Below are 12,370 nucleotides of genomic sequence, written 5' to 3'. Positions count from 1 at the left end.
GCTTATGCTTTTTCCTTCTTGAATCATGGGTTGTAGGCAAAGCCAGTTGCCATTTCATAAGAACACTCAAGCAACACTATGGAGCTATTCGTTGGCAAGGAAATTAGTTCTCCTGCCATAACCAGCAAGGAACTGAAGCTCTTGCTAACAGCTATATGAATTAGTTATTTTGGAAGCAGATCCTCCAACTCCAGTCAAGCCAGCTGATATGTGGCACTAGCTGACATCATGATTGTGACCATAGGAGAAGATTCAGGCCAGAGCCACCCAGGTAAGCTGCTCTAGAATCCAGACCTACAGAAACTGTACAGGATAATAAATGTTTATTGTTGTTTCATAGCTGCTAAGTTTTGGGTAATTTACTAGGATAACCAATAGAACTATTCTGTTTCTCTTATTCTTTACTAATCACCAAGTTCTATCAATATTATTGCCCAAATATTTCTGGAATCTACCCTTCATCTTCAAACACTACTGTTCTAGTCATTATCAACTGTAGCTTGAATTATTTCAGTGGCCCTCAAAATGATCTCTTGTTCCAGTGTGGTGTTTTGCAAATCCATCCTGCTATTCCACTCTCAAAGTGATTTATGTGGAATTCAAATTAACCAGGCTTCTTTTATACTAAAAACATTCGGTGGGTTTTTTTTTTCTTCAAAAGATAAAAGGAAAGTACTTGCCATGATGTAAAACGTCTTAGGTAATTGGAAACCTTTTTTGTTTTTTTCACTCCAACTTTATTTCTTGCAACTTTTCAGCACTCATTTTTGTGTGCTGAAATACTGAACTGCTTTAGACCTTGATAACCAGCAGCTTCATATCTATATGTCATTTCTCCTGAATTTCCTTTTTTTAGAAGCCCCCTATCTTTTTCCTGATTAATTCATTATCAACTTTTGAGACCTAACTCAAAAATTATTTCCTCCAGGTAGACTTCCATAACTCCTGGAAGTCAGATTCACTATTCTCCTTTTGTTAACCTAAAGTACCATTCACATTCTTCTATCATAACACATACTTTATCATAATAAAATTCCTTAAGCAGTGGATTTCTCCACTACTATGTGTGAAAGAACAAAGCTTCATATTGTGTTTGAATAGAAATCTACTGGTTGCGTGCTTTATTTAGTTGTAGTCTGCAAGTCTACAAATGGAACAGACAGACCTAGGAGACTGAGGTTTTCTAAACAATAGAAGTCATATATATATATGAGAGAGGGAGAGATGATAGACAGACTTATATATAACAGATAGAGATAAAGATAGTGCAGATCAAATGAATACAAGGCCAGTGGGTTATTTTACATACTAAGTGAGCAATTTACATTTCTGAAAGAAACATTTAATAACATAAGTAAGTAAAAAATATTTCTTGTAACAACCCTGATTTGCCAGATTGCATTAATAAACTGTTACATTTATAAATCTTCTTTTATTTTACTACTTATTAAACATAGGGAAGTTGTTTTTTTGTTTTTTTTTTTTTCCCCGAGATGGAGTTTCTCTCTTGTTGTCCAGGCTGTAGTGCAATGGCACGATCTCAACTTACTGCAACCTCCGCCTCCCGGGTTCAAGCGAGTCTCCTGCCTCAGCCTCCAGTGTAGCTGGGATTACAGGCATGCGCCACCATGCCCGGCTAATTTTTTGTATTTTTAGTATAGACGGGGTTTCTCCATGTTGGTCAGGCTGGTCTCTAACTCCCAACCTCAGATCATCTGCCCGCCTCGGCCTCCCAAAGTGCTGGGATTACAGGTGTGAGCCACTGCTCCGGCAACATAGGGAGATTCTTATAACTAACACAATAGATTATGCATGGTTTGATCTTAAATACATTTATTTCTATTGTCTTTTCTTTTTAAACTTTTATTGTGCATGTTTAAGGTGTACCACATGATGTTTTGATATACATGTAGATGAAGCAAAATAACATACATCACCTCACATAGTTTCCCATTTTTTGTGTGGCAAGAGCACCTAAAATATACTCTTTTTGCAGAAATCCCAAATACAATATAATATTATTAACTATAGTCTATGGCCCTAATATTATACATTAGATCTCTAGATGTGTTCATCCCATGTATCTACTACTTTGCGTCCTCCAACCTACATCTCCCCATTCTCTCCCCTTATGATTGTCCCCAGTAACCACTATTTTATTCTCTACCTCTTTGTACTTGCCTTTTCTGACAGCACTCTGACATAATCAGAATATATTATCTAAAATTTATGTTATTTTAAAATGAGATGTGTAATAATAATTTTAGCATTTTAAGTTCAACAATAAATATAATTGTACTTTCCCATTTGTTTATCAGTTTAAAATAAGCAATGCTTATGAGACTTGATGTCCAAAATGGTAACCATGTGAATTTCAGGGATCATGTGAATTACTTCTGTACATTTCGTGCCCACAAAAATGCCTGGTCTTAACTAGACACCCTATACATATTGTTTAAACAGGAAAGAATTTGATCAAAAAGGACAATGATATTGCTAATACATTAACACATTATATATGGGCTAGCATGAGTAGATTATCATTCATTTAAGGTTTACTTGTGTTGTTAACAATTTTTGAAAAAATACACATTAAATAACTAAAATATCATATTTTAGTAAATGGTACTCTGAATTTGACTTAGGTCTGCAAAAAATGTTAATGATATTGACCATGGTTGATGAAGACAGTTATTGATTTCACTTAAATGGCAGTTAGTGAAATAAATGTATAGAAGGTGAAAGAATAAGCATAACTGTCTTAGTCCACTTCTGCTACTGTAAGAAAATACCTGGGACTGGGTAATTTATAAAGAACAGAAATTTATTTCTCACAGTTCTGGAGGCTGGAAGTGCAAGAACAAGGGCACCCACAGATTTGGTGTCTGGTAAGGGCTTCTCTCTGCTTCTGAGATAGCACCTTGCTGCTGTGCCCTCCAGAGGGGACAAATGCTGTGTACTTACATGACGGAAAGAACATAAAAGTCAGGCAGCTCTCTGAAGACTGTTTTATAAGAGCACCAATTCATTCATGAGGGCGGAGCCATCATCACTTAATCATCTCCCAAAGGCATCTTTTAATACTATTACATTAGTGATTAAATTTTAACATATGAATTTTGGGGGACGCATTCAGAGACCACAGTAATAATTAATCTTATGAAACATTTTTCCAGAAAAAAAAAGATATATACAAGTGCAGTCAGGCCATTAATTCAGAAAAATGTCTAAAATATTAAATAGGGTTGTTGGTTTGTTTATTTTCTTATTATTTTCAACTTTAATATCTGGCTATTATAAGGGAAATATTATAGGTGTAGATGAAAGAAAAAACCAAGAGATACCTTCAATTGAGGGTGACAGCTGACAAAGATGGCGAAATCAGATTTCAACAACCATGTCAAAAATCATTACAATTGGGATAATTCAGAGAGTAATTTAAATTCAGAAAATTTTAATAATTCAGGGTCAGGGAATACTACTAATTTATAGTCATAAAATAAATCTACTTAATGTTTCTTCAGTCATTAATAAAAAGTAAAATTAGATTTAATATACTCTGTGTTATAAAGTAATGGAAAATCAAGAGAATGCAATGAAAAGAGTTTATTTCTGGAAAATGTTTAAGACTTAATCATGCAATGAGTTTATAAAAATGTGTTTTTGATGCATTACATGATGTCCTAAGACAAATATAAAATATAAAATAAATTGAAATACGTACGTAATATATAATATTTATGCCAAAGATAAGATATACATAATTTACCTGTTTTTCAAGAACAAAACTTAAATTTCTGAATTATATAATCATATAAAAAAGATAAATAACTAAAACCAGTATTTTTTACGAATACTTTGCCATATTTGCATTATATATGTAATTTTATATAAAATATGCACAAATAAAGTTTTATCTTTCATGTCAGTCCAGTTTCTACCACAAAAGTAACTCTTATAGTTGGTATGCACCCATCCCATGAAAGCTTTTCAAAAATTTTTAATATCCATTCATTCATATGCATAAAATATATAACCATTATAATCATGGCACATATAGCTGACACTTATTGAGTGTAAATCTGTAAGAAGCACTGTTCTATGTACTTCACAAACATTAATTTATTTAAGCTGTGGTAAGTAAGTCCTTATGAGGTTAATTCTAGTCTTCTTATTTTAAAGACGAGGAAATTAAGGTACAGAGAGAATAAATAAATTTGCCTATGATGACACTACTAGGAATTGGAATTTGTAGTCAGAATTTGAACCCAGGTAGTCTGTCTCAAGAGCCTGGAATTTTAACCATGAATTATACTGGTTTTTGAATTAAAATTTTTATTTTAAGGTAATTATAGGTTCGCAAGCAACCACGAGAAATAGTACAGGGAGATTCTGTGTATCCTTAACCCAGTTTCCTCCAGTGGAAACATCTTGTAAAACATTAGCGCTACCTATCAACCAGGATATTGACATTAATACATTCAAGATAAAGAACAACTTTGGGAGGCGAGGCGGGCAAATCATGGGGTCAGGAGTTCGAAACCAGCCTTGCCAATTATGGTGAAACCCCATCTCTACTAAAAATACAAAAAATGGCTGGGCGTCGTGGCGGGTGCCTGTAATCCCAGCTACTCAGGACGCTGAGGCAGGTGAATCATTTGAACCCGGGAGGCGGAGATTGCAGTGAGCCGAGATCGCGCCATTGCACTCTGGCCTGGGCAACAGGGCAAGACTTCATCTCAAAAAAAAAAAAAAGAAAAAGATATGGAACAATTCCATCACCATAAGAATCCTTCATGTTGTCTTTGTAACAACCATGCTCCTTTCCCTGTTTCCTGGAAACTATTAGTCTCATCTCCCTTTCTATAATTTTGTCATTTCAAGAATGTTATATAAATAGATTCATATAGTTTTTAACCATTTGGGTATTGGCTTTTGTCAATCAGCATAATTATCTGAAGATTCATTTAAGTTGTTTTGTATATCAATACTTCATTCTTTTTTATTGCTGAATAGTAATTTCATGGTATGAATGTAGCACACTTTGTTCAACCATTCACCCATTGAGGTATGTCTGGGTTGATCCTATTGGGGCTATTACAAATAAAGCTGCTATAAGCAACATATCAGTCTACAGGTTTGAGTGTGAACATGTTTTTATTTCTCTGGGATAAATTTCTGAAAATGTAGTTGCTGGGTTGTATAGTAATTGCTAATTTGGTTTTATTTAGAAAAACTACTCTCAAACTGTTTTCAGGATGACTGTGCCATTTTACATCTCCAACAGCAATGTATGAGTGATCTAGTTTCTCCACATCCTCACCAGCATTTGGTATTATCAAGACTTTTTATTTTAGTCATTCTAAAGGGTCTGTAGCATTGTGGTTTTAATTTGTGTTTCTCTAATGTCCAAAATTTCTCTTCATGTTTTTGTCCATTTTTCTGATCAGATCTTTTTTTTTTTTTTTTTTTTGCTGTTGAGTTTTGAGAGTTCTTTATATATTCCAGATACTAGTTCTTCGTTGGAAGCTTGTCTCTTTATCCTCTTAACAGGATCTTTCACAGAGCAAAGTCTTAAATTTTTGTGAAGTCAAATTTATCACTTACATCCCTGCATCCCTTTACTTCCCTCACTTTTAAGGTATAATTTTTTGTTGTTGTTGTTGTTTTTTGTTTTGGAGATGGAGTGTCGCTCTGTCTCCCAGGCTGGAGTGCAGTGGCGTGATCTCAGCTCACTGCAAGCTCCACCTCCCGGGTTCACGCCATTCTCCTGCCTCAGCCTCCAGAACTGCATATTTTACTAGATTGATAATATTTAAGATGTTGATGTATCATTATCTACAGCAGGTTATGTGATAAAATTGTATTTTATAAGCTGTTCTGTTTTACGGCTATGAATGTGTATATATATATCTCTCATTTTATTACAGTTCTATATCTTTCGGATATAGAAAGAGTAGCTGGGACTACAGGCACTTGCCACCACACCCAGCTAATTTTTTTGTATTTTTAGTACAGATGGGGTTTCACCGTCTTAGCCAGGATGGTCTTAATCAAGGCAATCACCAAAAATTAAAAAGTGGATTAAAATTAAAAATTATATTATAATTAAAAAGTTTAAAAGTGGATTTAACCACTTTTTAAATCCAAATAAATGGAGAAGATAATTAGGCCAAATCTTTTGCTCAGTTACTCTCCAGTCATTTCAAAAAATATCCATAGAAACCAAATGCCACAGACTAGGCAGTTTGTAAACAACAGAAATTTATTTCTCACAGTTCTGAAATCTGGGAAGTTCAAGACCAAAGTGCTAGTAGATTTGATGTCTAGTGAAGGCTTACTTTCTGCTTCCAATGTGGTTTCTTGTTGTTGCATCCTCTGGAGTGGATGAGCGCTGTCTTCACATAGCAGAATGGACAGAAGCGCAAAAAGGGACAAACTTTCTCCCTCAATCCCGATTATACAGATGCTACTACACTTCCATGATCGTGGAGCCTCACAGCCTACTCACCTCCTAAAGGCTCCATCTCGTAATGCTATTGCATTGGGGATTAAGTTTCAACATGAATTTTGGAGGAACAGAATCATTCATACCATAGGCCCTACTTTATATATGAAACCAATTTTATAAATGAAAAGTATAGTGCTATTTCTGAAACGATAGCTATAAACGTATTTTCCACTTTTTTTTGTTTTGTTTTGTAGATAGGGTCATGATTTTTTTTTATTATTATACTTTAAGTTCTAGGGTACATGGGCACAACGTGCAGGTTTGTTACATATGTATACATGTGCCATGTTGGTGTGCTGCACCCATTAACTCGTCATTTACATTAGGTATATCTCCTAATGCTATCCCTCCCCCCACACCACAATAGGACCTGGTGTGTGATGTTCCCCTTCCTGTGTCCAAGTGATCTCATTGTTCAATTCCCACCAATGAGTGAGAACATGCGGTATTTGGTTTTCTGTTCTTGCAATAGTTTGCTGAGAACGATGGTCTCCAGCTGCATCCATGTCCCTACAAAGGACACAAACTCATCCTTTTTTATGGCTGCATAGTAGTCCATGGTGTATATGTGCCACATTTTCGTAATCCAGTCTGCCACTGATGGACATTTGGGTTGATTCCAAGTCTTTGCTATTGTGAATAGTTCTGCAATAAACATACGTGTGCATGTGTCTTTATGGCAGCATGACTTATAATCCTTTGGGTATATCCCCAGTAATGGGATGGCTGGGTCAAATGGTATTTCTGTTTCTACATCCTTGAGGAATCGCCACACTGTCTTCCACAATAGTTGAACTAGTTTACAGTCCCATCAACAGTGTAAAAGTATTCCTATTTCTCCACATCCTCTCCAGCACCTGTTGTTTCCTGATTTTTTAATGATTGCCATTCTAACTGGTGTGAGATGGTATCTCATTGTGGTTTGGATTTGCATTTCTCTGATGGCCACTGATGATGAGCATTTTTTCATGTGTCTGTTGGCTGTATGAATGTCTTCTTTTGAGAAATGTCTGTTCATATCCTTTGCCCACTTTTTGATGGGGTTGTTTGTTTTTTTCTTGCAAATTTGATTGAGTTATTTATAGGTTCTGGATATTAGCCCTTTGTCAGATGAGTAGATTGCAAAAATGTTCTCCCATTCTGTAGGTTGCCTGTTCACTCGGATGGTAGTTTCTTTTGCTGTGCAGAAGCTCTTTAGTTTAATGAGATCCCATTTGTCAATTTTGGCTTTTGTTGCCATTGCTTTTGGTGTTTTAGACATGAAGTCCTTGCCCATGCCTATGTCCTGAACGGTATCATCTAGGTTTTCTTCTAGGGTTTTTATGGTTTTAGGTCTAACATTTAAGTCTCTAATCCATCTTGAATTAATTTTTGTATAAGGAGTAAGAAAAGGATCCAGTTTCAGCTTTCTACTTATGGCTAGCCATTTTCCCAGCACCATTTATTAAATAGGGAATCCTTTCCCCATTCTTGTTTCTCTCAGGTTTGTCAAAGATCAGATGGCTGTAGATGTGTGGTATTATTTCTGAGGGCTCTGTTCTGTTCCATTGGTCTATATCTCTGTTTTGGTACCAGTACCATGCTGTTTTGGTTCTGTAGCCTTGTAGTAGAGTTTGAAGTCAGGTAGCGTGATGCCTCCAGCTTTGTTCTTTTGGCTTAGGATTGTCTTGGCAATGCGGGCTCTTTTTTGGTTCCACATGAACTTTAAAGCCGTTTTTTCCAATTCTGTGAAGAAACTCATTGGTAGCTTGATGGGGATGGCATTGAATCTATAAATTACCTGGGCAGTATGGCCATTTTCACAATATTGATTCTTCCTATCCATGAGCATGGTATGTTCTTCCATTTGTTTGTGTCCTCTTTTATTTCACTGAGCAGTGGTTTGTAGTTCTCCTTGAAGAGGTCCTTTACATCCCTTGTAAGTTGGATTCCTAGGTATTTTATTCTCTTTGAAGCAATTGTGAATGGGAGTTCATTCATGATTTGGCTCTCTGTTTGTCTATTACTGGTGTATAAGAATGCTTGTGATTTTTGCATGTTGATTTTGTATCCTGAGACTTTGCTGAAGTTGCTTATCAGCTTAAGGAGATTTTGGGCTGAGACAATGGGGTTTTCTAAATATACAATCATGTCATCTGCAAACAGGGACAATTTGACTTCTTCTTTTCCTAACTGAATACCCTTGATTTCTTTCTCTTGCTGGATTGTCCTAGCCAGAACTTCCAACACTATGTTGAATAGGAGTGGTGAGAGAGGGCATCCCTGTCTTGTGCCAGTTTTCAAAGGGAATTTTTCCAGTTTTTGCCCATTCAGTATGATATTGGCTGTGGGTTTGTCATAAATGGCTCTTATTATTTTGAGATACGTTCCATCAGTACCGAATTTATTGAGAGTTTTTAGCATGAAGGGCTGTTGAATTTTGTCGAAGGCCTTTTCTACATCTATTGAGATAATCATGTTGTTTTTGTCTTTGGTTCTGTTTATATGCTGGATTACGTTTATTGATTTGCATATGTTGAACCAGCCTTGCATCCCAGGGATGAAGCCCACTTGATCGTGGTGGATAAGCTTTTTGATGTGCTGCTGGATTCCAGTTTTCCAGTATTTTATTGAGGATTTTTGCATCGACGTTCATCAGGATATTGGTCTAAAATTCTCTTTTTTTGTTGTATCTCTGTCAGGCTTGGTATCAGGATGATGATGGCCTCATAAAATGACTTATGGAGGATTCCCTCTTTTTCTATTGGTTGGAATAGTTTCAGAAGGAATGGTACCAACTCCTCGTTGTACCTCTGGTAGAATTCGGCTGTGAATCTATCTGGTCCTGGACTTTTTTTGGTTGGTAGGCTATTAATTATTGCCTCAATTTCAGAGCCTGCTATTGGTCTACTCAGGGATTCAGCTTCTTCCTGGTTTAGTCTTGGGAGAGTGTAAGTGTCCAGGAAATTATCCATTTCTTCTAGGTTTTCTAGTTTATTTGCATAGTGGTGTTTATAGTAATCTCTGATGGTAGTTTGTATTTCTGTGGGGTCGGTGGTGATATCCCCTTTATCATTTTTTATTGCGTCTATTTGATTCTTCTCTCTTTTCTTCTTTATTAGTCTTGCTAGCGGTCTATCAATTTTGTTGATCTTTTCAAAAAACCAACTCCTGGATTCATTGATTTTTTGGAGGGTTTTTTGTGTCTCTATCTCCTTCAGTTCTGCTCTGATCTTAGTTATTTCTTGCCTTCTGCTACCTTTTGAATGTGTTTGCTCTTGCTTCTCTAGTTCTTTTAATTGTGATGTTAGGGTGTCAATTTTAGATCTTTCCAGCTTTCTCTTGTGGCATTTAGTGCTATAAATTTCCCTCTACACACTGCTTTAAATGTGTCCCAGAGATTCTGGTATGTTGTATCTTTGTTTTCATTGGTTTCAAAGAACATCTTTATTCCTGCCTTCATTTCGTTATGTACCCAGTAGTCATTCAGGAGCAGGTTATTCAGTTTCCATGTAGTTGAGCGATTTTGATTGAATTTCTTAGTCCTGAGTTGTAGTTTGATTGCACTGTGATCTGAGAGGCATTTTGTTGTAATTTCTGTTCTTGTACATTTGCTGAGGAGTGTTCTACTTCCAACTATGTAGTCAATTTTGGAATAAGTGTGATGTGGTGCTGAGAAGAATGTATATTCTGTTGATTTGGGGTGGAGAGTTCTATAGATGTCTATTAGGTCCACTTGGTGCAGAGTTGAATTCAATTCCTGGATATCCTTCTTAACTTTCCATCTCATTGATCTGTCTAATGTTGACAGTGGGGTGTTAAAGTCTCCCCTTATTATTGTATTGGAGTCTAAGTCTCTTTGTAAGTCTCTAAGGACTTGCTTTATGAATCTGGGTGCTCCTGTATTGGGTGCATATATATATTTAGATAGTTATCTGTTCCTGATGAATTGATACCTTTACCATTATATAATGGCCTTCTTTGACTCTTTTGATCTTTGATGATTTAAAGTCTGTTTTATCAGAGACTAGATTGCAACTCCTTTTTTTTTTTTTTTTTTTTTTCCATTTGCTTGGTAGATCTTCCTCCATCCCTTTATTTTGAGCCCATGTGTGTCTCTGCATGTGAGATGGGTCTCTTGAATACAGCAAACTGATGGGTCTTGACTATTTATCCAATTTGCCAGTCTGTGTCTTTTAATTGGACCATTTAGTCCATTTACATATAAGGTTAATATTGTTATGTGTGAACTTGATCCTGTCATTACAATATTAGCTGGTTATTTTGCTCACTAGTTGATACAGTTTCCCTAGCATTGATGCACTTTACATTTTGACATGTTTTTGCAATGGCTGGTACTGGTTGTTCCTTTCCATGTTTAGTGCTTCCTTCAGGATCTCTTGTAGGGCAGGCCTGGTGGCGACAAAATCTGTAAGCATTTGCTTGTCTGTAAAGGATTTTATTTCTCCTTCACTGATGAAGCTTAGTTTGGCTGGATATGAAATTCTGGGTTGAGAATTCTTTTCTTTAAGAATGTTGAATATCAGCCCCTACTCTCTTCTGGCTTGGAGAGTTTCTGCTGAGAGATCTGCTGTTAGTCTGATGGGCTTCCCTTTGTGGGTAACCCGACCTTTCTCTCTGGCTGCCCTTAACATTTTTTCCTTCATTTCTACTTTGGTGAATCTGCCAATTATGTGTCTTGGAATTGCTCTTCTCAAGGAGTATCTTTGTGGCGTTCTCTGTATTTCCTGAATGTGAATGTTGGCCTGCCTTACTAGGTTGGGGAAGTTCTCCTGGATGATATCCTGAAGTGTGTTTTCCAACTTGGTTCCATTTTCCAACTTGGTTCCATTTTCCCCGTCACTTTCAGGCACACCAATCAGACGTAGATTTGGACTTTTCACATAATCCCATGTTTCTTTGAGGCTTTGTTCATTTCTTTTTACTCTTTTTTCTCCACACTTCTCTTCTTACTTCATTTCATTCATTTGATCTTCAGTCGCTGATACTTTTTCTTCCAGTTGATCGAGTCGGTTACTGAAGCTTATGCATTTGTCATGTAGTTCTTGTGTTATGGTTTTCATCTCTATCAGTTCTTTTAAGGTCTTCTCTGCATTCATTATTCTAGTTATCCATTCATCCATTCTTTTTCCAAGGTTTTTAGTTTCTTTTTGCTGCTTATGTAGTTCCTCCTTTATCTCTGAGAAGTTTGATCAATTGAAGCCTTCTTCTGTCAACTCGCCAAAGTCATTCTCTGTCCAGCTTTGTTCCGTTGCTGGCAATGAGCTGCATTCCTTTGGAGGGGCAGATGTGCTCTGATTTTTTGAATTTCCAGCTTTTCTGCACTGCTTTTTCCCTATCTTTGTGATTTTATCTGCCGTTGGTCTTTGACGATGGTGACGTACTGATGGGGTTTTGGTGTGGATGTCCTTTCTGTTTGTTAGTTTTCCTTCTAACAGTCAGGGCCCTCAGCTGTAGGTCTGTTGGAGTTTGCTTGAGGTCCACTCCAGACCCTGTTTGCTGGGTTATCAGCAGCAGAGGCTGCAGAAGATAGAATATTGCTGAACAGAAAATGTTGCTGTCTGATTCTTGCTCTGGAAGCTTCGTCTCAGGGGTGTACCCCACTGTGTGAGGGGTGAGGTGTCTGTCTGCACTTAGTGGGGGATGTCTCCCAGTTAGGCTACACAGGGGTCAGGGACCCACTTGAGCAGAGAGTCTGTCCATTCTCAGATCTCAACCTCTGTGCTGGGAGATCCACTGCTCTCTTCAAAGCTGTCAGACAGGGACATTTACCTCTGCCGAGGTTTCTGCTGCTTTTTGTTTAGCTATGCCCTGTCCCCACAGGAGGAGTCTATAGAGGCAGGCCAGCCTCCTTGAGCT

Source organism: Trachypithecus francoisi, unplaced genomic scaffold (genome assembly GCF_009764315.1).
Source record: "Trachypithecus francoisi isolate TF-2019V2 unplaced genomic scaffold, Tfra_2.0 Lachesis_group6, whole genome shotgun sequence".
Classification (NCBI taxonomy): domain Eukaryota; kingdom Metazoa; phylum Chordata; class Mammalia; order Primates; family Cercopithecidae; genus Trachypithecus; species Trachypithecus francoisi.
The sequence above is the reverse complement of the archived record's forward strand: the minus strand, read 5'-3'. Positions refer to the sequence as shown.